This window comes from Lactuca virosa, chromosome 5, assembly GCF_052849685.1.
Source record: "Lactuca virosa cultivar CGN04683 chromosome 5, Lactuca_virosa_CGN04683_v6, whole genome shotgun sequence".
Lineage (NCBI taxonomy): Eukaryota > Viridiplantae > Streptophyta > Magnoliopsida > Asterales > Asteraceae > Lactuca > Lactuca virosa.
Window position 1 is genome coordinate 26,290,983 of NC_136430.1, and position 6,000 is coordinate 26,296,982.

Here is a 6,000-nt window from a genome sequence, read left to right on the forward strand (position 1 = left end):
TCACCAGCTTTATGCTGATATTCTTCAAAACTGCTTGTATTCTCAGGAAATTAGTAGACAGGTACTCCCAAGAGTTTTGCAGAAGTCGGAGCGTTAGAGTCATGTATTTCTATTTTGCTTTTGATATGAACAAAACTGTGTATTAAACAATGTAAACCTTTTTCATATATGTATTCAATGTCTGGTTGTGTTTACTATGCTTGCTATGATACAATTGTTGTGATACTACGGATGACGTCCTCCACCCCGGAACGATTCCACCATCACGGTTTCGGGGTGTGACACTCGGCGAGTTCCTTCCATGGCAACACTCAAATGACCTTCTGAGGTTAGATCTGCTTCACCAACTAGTAGATCTGACCTTCTAGCACTCAAAAGTCACGTAAAGGTTCGAACTTTAGGCCCATGCATCACACTATCATCTCTATATGCCAAAATAACCCTTAATATAATAACCTAGGCCCCAAAACTCATAAAGGATTGCATAAAGCTGAAGAATAGGGACTCTCTGTACCTCTCAAGGTCCAGATCTGATAATATTGTCACAAGGGGACATCACACACACTAGATCTCTTACCAAAGTGAAGAGATGAAACCCTAGATTCATGAAATCTATTACTCAAATGAAGATAGACATGAATCCTTACCTCCCAAAACAGCTCTGAACGAAATGATGGAAGATTTGAGTCCCACAAGTCAGCCTAGCTCGAAATCCTTCCTTCTCTTTGCTAAACCACACCAAGGAATGATGAATTAGTCCTCCTCTTGCACTACAAGCTTTCTCTCTGCTCTCTAGGGTTTCTTAGGGGTGCAGTGGCCGCAAATGAAGGCCATAAAGGCCTTTAAATAGGTACAGGCCCCAAGACTTAGGGTTTCTGCCGCAAGTACAGACTCATCGAGTCACCTAGCCGACTCGTCGAGTCCATTCATTAAATCCAGTCATCAATCGCAACCCTACTCGACGAGTCTAGGCGCCGACTCGTCGAGTCCCCCCCTAAAACTCAAAATTAAAGGTTAAAATAAAATACCTGGGAATCCGGATGTTACACTCGAGCAGACTCCTGTGATCTTCGGTACGGTTAAAGAGGGTATTCTAGAGGTTCTGGATGAGAAGTTGAGCGCCTTTCGCACTGAGGTGGCAGCGATGATGGGGTCGCGCATGCTTACCTTCAGAGAGTTCAGAGCATGTGGGGCTCCCGGTTATCATGGGGCTCGGGACCCCATAGCCAGTACTAGATGGTTGGCGGATGTCGCCAACGCATTCTGCACCAGCAGATGTCCCGAGGGGGACAAGGTTAGATTAGCGTCCTGCCTTCTGAAGGACAGGGCAAGATATTGGTGGGAGGAGGATGGACAGGCCTTGGGTGATGACGCGGTATTGGATGCGATGACCTGGGGTGATTTCACGACCAGGTTCATGGCCGAGTTCGCACCTGTCATTGAGGTGCAACAGCTTGCTATGGAGTTGCAGGACCTCCAGCAGACGACGAAGACTGTGGCAGATATTACTGCCAAGTTCAGGGAGAGGGCCCTTCTTGTTCCGTATTATGTGGCGGACGAGGAGATGAAAAAGGCCCGATATCATGAGATGTTGAGGGGTGATATACGTCAGTTTGTGAGCCGCTCCAGCTGCAAGATGCTGGAGGACATGATTGCGAGGGCTCGTGAGAGGGAGATAGATTTAGAGATGGAGAGGAAAAGGAAGCCATAGTCGGTATCTGGCATGGAGGGCTCGGGCAAGAAGCCCAAGACAGATTCCCGAGGAAAGGGCCAGCAGGGCCGAGGCTGCTGCGCCAAGTGTGGGAGGTCGCATGAGGGGACGTGCAGGGCGGGTAGTTCGGGCTGCTTCAAATGCGGCCGAACTGGGCATGTGATCAGAGATTGAACTGCTAGTTCTACCACTACTACCAGCACGGCATCTGATCTGATTTGCTTCCATTGCAATCAGAGGGTACACAAGAAGTCCCAGTGTCCGAGTCTAGCATCAGCAGGAAAGGTGGTGGCACCCGCTCCTGCTACTATGCGGATTACAGACGGCTGTCAGGGCCGGGCTTAGGCACCAGTGGCGAAGAGCAGAGCCTTCCAGTTGACAGCAGAGGACGCGCGAGCGAATCCCGATGTGGTTACTGGGTCGTTCCTAGTGAACGACATTTCAGCTATGGTACTTTTTGATTCGGGGGCTACCCGATCATTTGTGTCGCTTGCACTTAGCAAGTGATTTAGCAGAGCTCCAGGGGAGCTAGATTGCCCACTCGACATGGAGATAGCAGATGACAGGACCGTCAGGGTCGCGGGAGTTCATAGAGGTTGTATACTGCGGTTATTTGATGAGCACTTCTTAGTAGATTTGGTTCCTATTCCCCTACGAGGGAACAAGGTTATAGTGGGTATGGATTGGCTGAGTTCCAATGGAGCAGTGATTGATTGTGAGCTACAGTTTGTGAGGGTTTTCACTCCTAGTGGGGGAGAGTTAGTGATTCAGGGCGAGAGGCCACATCGCGGACCGATTCTTTGTTCACCAGCAAGAGCGTGGCGCTACTTTCAACAGGGATGCGCGAGTTACGTCGCTTATGTTATGGATACCCAGGATAAGGGTAAGGCGACGGTTGATGATGTACCGGTGGTACGAGAGTACCCGAATGTATTCCCGGAGGATTTGCCTGGGATACCTCCGGAGAGACAGGTTGAGTTTCAGATTGACCTGATTCCTGGTGCGGCTCCGATATCCAAGGCACCGCATCGGTTGGCTCCTCCCGAGATGCAGGAGTTGTCTACGCAGCTGCAGGAGATGCTAGACAAGGGTTTTATCAGACCGAGCAGTTCACCATGGGGAGCCCCGATCCTGTTTGTGAAGAAGAAGGACGGGTCGCGCCGTATGTGCATAGATTACCGGGAGCTGAACAAGGTAACGGTGAAGAACCGTTACCCACTCCCGAGGATAGATGATTTGTTTGATCAGTTGCAGGGAACATCTTGGTTTTCCAAGATTGATCTACGGTCTGGATATCACCAGATGCGGGTCAGAGATGATGATGTGCAGAAGACTGCTTTTAGGACCCGCTATGGTGATTATGAGTTTGTGGTAATGCCGTTCGGGCTCACCAATGCTCCAACCGCGTTCATGGACCTCATGAACTGCGTGTGTAGGCTGATGCTGGATCGGTCTGTGATAGTATTTATTCATGACATCTTAGTCAATTCCAAGACAGAGGAGCAGCACGAGGAACACCCGAGGGAGGTGCTAGAGACCTTGAGGAGGAAGAGACTTTTCGCAAAGTTCTCCAAGTGTGAGTTCTTGTTGCACGAGGTGCAGTTTCTGGGGCACCTTGTCAACCAGAGGGGTATATTAGTTGATCCAGCCAAGATAGAGGCTGTGATGCAGTGGGAGGTCCCGAAGTCTCCATTCGAGATTCGGGGCTTCTTGGGCCTGGCAGGGTAGTACAGGAGATTCATCCAGGATTTCTCCAAGATAGCAGTACCATTGACCCGACTCACCAAGAAGTCGGTAGTGTTTCGATGGGGTCCTGAGCAGCAGATAACCTTTTAGACGCTCAGGCAGCGATTGTGCGAGGCGCCGATTCTTACCCTGCCAGAGGGAGTAGACGACTTCGTATTTTACTGTGACGCTTCGATCACACGCATGGGGGCAGTGTTGATGTAGCGGGGGCATGTGATTACTTATGCCTCGAGACAGTTGAAGCCTCACGAGGCTAACTACCCGACGCAAGATTTAGAGCTGGGGGCAGTGGTGTTCGCCCTCAAGATTTGGCTACATTACCTCTATGGGGTCCGGTGTACCATCTACACGGACCACAAGAGTTTGAGGTACCTCATGGATCAGCCGAATCTGAACATGAGGCAGCGTCGGTGGTTAGATGTGGTAAAGGATTATGACCGTGAGATCCTTTATCACCTGGGAAAGGCCAACGTTGTGGACGACGCCCTGATCCGCAATGCGGTAGCGGCTTCAATCCGAGATATCTGTCTGCGGATGACAGTGGTTACTCCATTTCTGGAGCAGATCCGAGAGGCACAGGTCGAGGGCATGAAGGAAGAGCGTTAGAAGTGTGAGCGGATTGTAGGTCGGGTGGCCTCGTTTGATTACGACAGCCGAGGGTTGTTGACCCTGCATGGGAGGGTCTAGGTTCCGTACTGGGGCGGAGTGAGGCAGATATTGATGGATGAGGCCCACAAGTCCAAGTTCTCCATCCATCCAGGGGCGACGAAGATGTACCGGGATCTTCGCCCGGATTATTGGTGGCCCTGCATGAAGCGGGACATCGTCTGGTACGTTGAGAGGTGCCTGACTTGCAGGAAGGTCATGGCGGAGCACCAGCGGCCGCATGGCAAGATGCAGCCATTGGATATCCCCGTGTGGAAGTGGGAGGATATCACTTTGGATTTTATCACTTAGCTTCCCAGGACCGCACGCGGGGTTGATTCGGTATGGGTCATCATGGATCAATTGACCAAGAGTGCTCATTTTATACTAATTCAGGAGAGAATCTCGGCCGAGATTTATGTGCGAGAGGTAGTGGCATGTCATGGAGTGCCTGCCTCAGTGGTGTCTGACCGAGATGTCCGGTTTACTTCCAGGTTTTGGAAGCGGTTTCACGACGAGATGGGTACTCGTCTCAACTTCAGCACCGCTTTCCACCCTCATACGGATGGGCAGAGCGAGAGGACGATTAAGACTCTCGAGGACATGCTTCGGGCATGTGTGATAGATTTCGGTGGCAGTTGGGATACGTATCTTCCGTTAGCGGAGTTTTCGTATAACAACAGCTACCACTCTAGTATAGACCGGCCTCCCTTCGAGATGCTCTATGGGTGGAAGTGTAGGACCCCAATTTGTTGGGGTGAGGTCGGTCAGCGAGTCATGGGGAGCACAGAGGTGGTCCTTAAGACTACGGAACAGATTCAGCAAGTCCGGAGTAGGCTCCAGACTCCACAAGCAGCGTTCGGACTTGGATTTTTAGGTGGGCGATATGGTCCTCCTGAAAGTGTCACCCTGGAAGGGTGTTATCAGATTTCGGAAGTGAGGCAAGCTGGGCCCAGCTTCATTGGTCCGTTTAGGGTTTTGGCCCAGGTGGGTCGGGTTGCTTATCGGCTAGATCTTCCAGTAGAGCTCAGCCAGATCCACAACACATTCCATGTTTCTCAGTTGCGGAAGTGCTTAGTGGATGAGTCAGCAGTGGTACCCCTTGAGGACATTTAGGTTGACGATAGCCTGAACTATATTGAGAGACCAGTGGCGATTTTAGATCGCAAGACGAAGGAGCTGAGGAAAAAAAGGGTAGAGTTAGTTAAGGTGTAGTGGCAGCACCGCAAGGGCTCGGAGTGGACGTGGGAGCACGATGAGGAAATGAGAGAGCACTACCCAGAGTTGTTTTCACAGGCAGCAGACTTCGAGGATGAAGTCTAAGATAAGTGGGGGAGAATTATAACGCCCCATTCCTGGTACATATTTAATTCATTAAAAGTCATTTAATTAGAGCTACTTGACGAGTAGTAGCCCTAACTCGTCGAGTAGATGCCAAGTTGGGACGCGGGTTTTAAGTGATCTACTCGGCGAGTCCGCGCCTTGACTCGACGAGTAGGCCAGCCTGGGAGAAACCCTAATATTTAGGGCTTGCACCCTATTTAAGCAACATTATGGGCCTTTTGCCCAGCCTCCATCACCTATAGAGCATTAATACCAAAACCCTAATCCTCCATAAGTGAACTTGAGCTTTCTTGGTTTTATTGAGAGTTATTTGGTGTATCTTGAAGTTAGTAGAAGAGGTGGAAGCTAGAAGATTCAAGGAAGAAAGAGTAGATCCCGAAACCTCATCCCATTTGCCATCTTTTCTGGTAATCAAGCTTCATACTTGACTTGTAGTTTCATAGATCTTCTTATTGTCATTTTATGGAGGTTTGGGTCCAAGAAGCTTGATTCTTGAGACTTGGACGTCCCAAGTCAATTTACCCTCAGATCTGGAACCTTGGAGGGTCCTAATG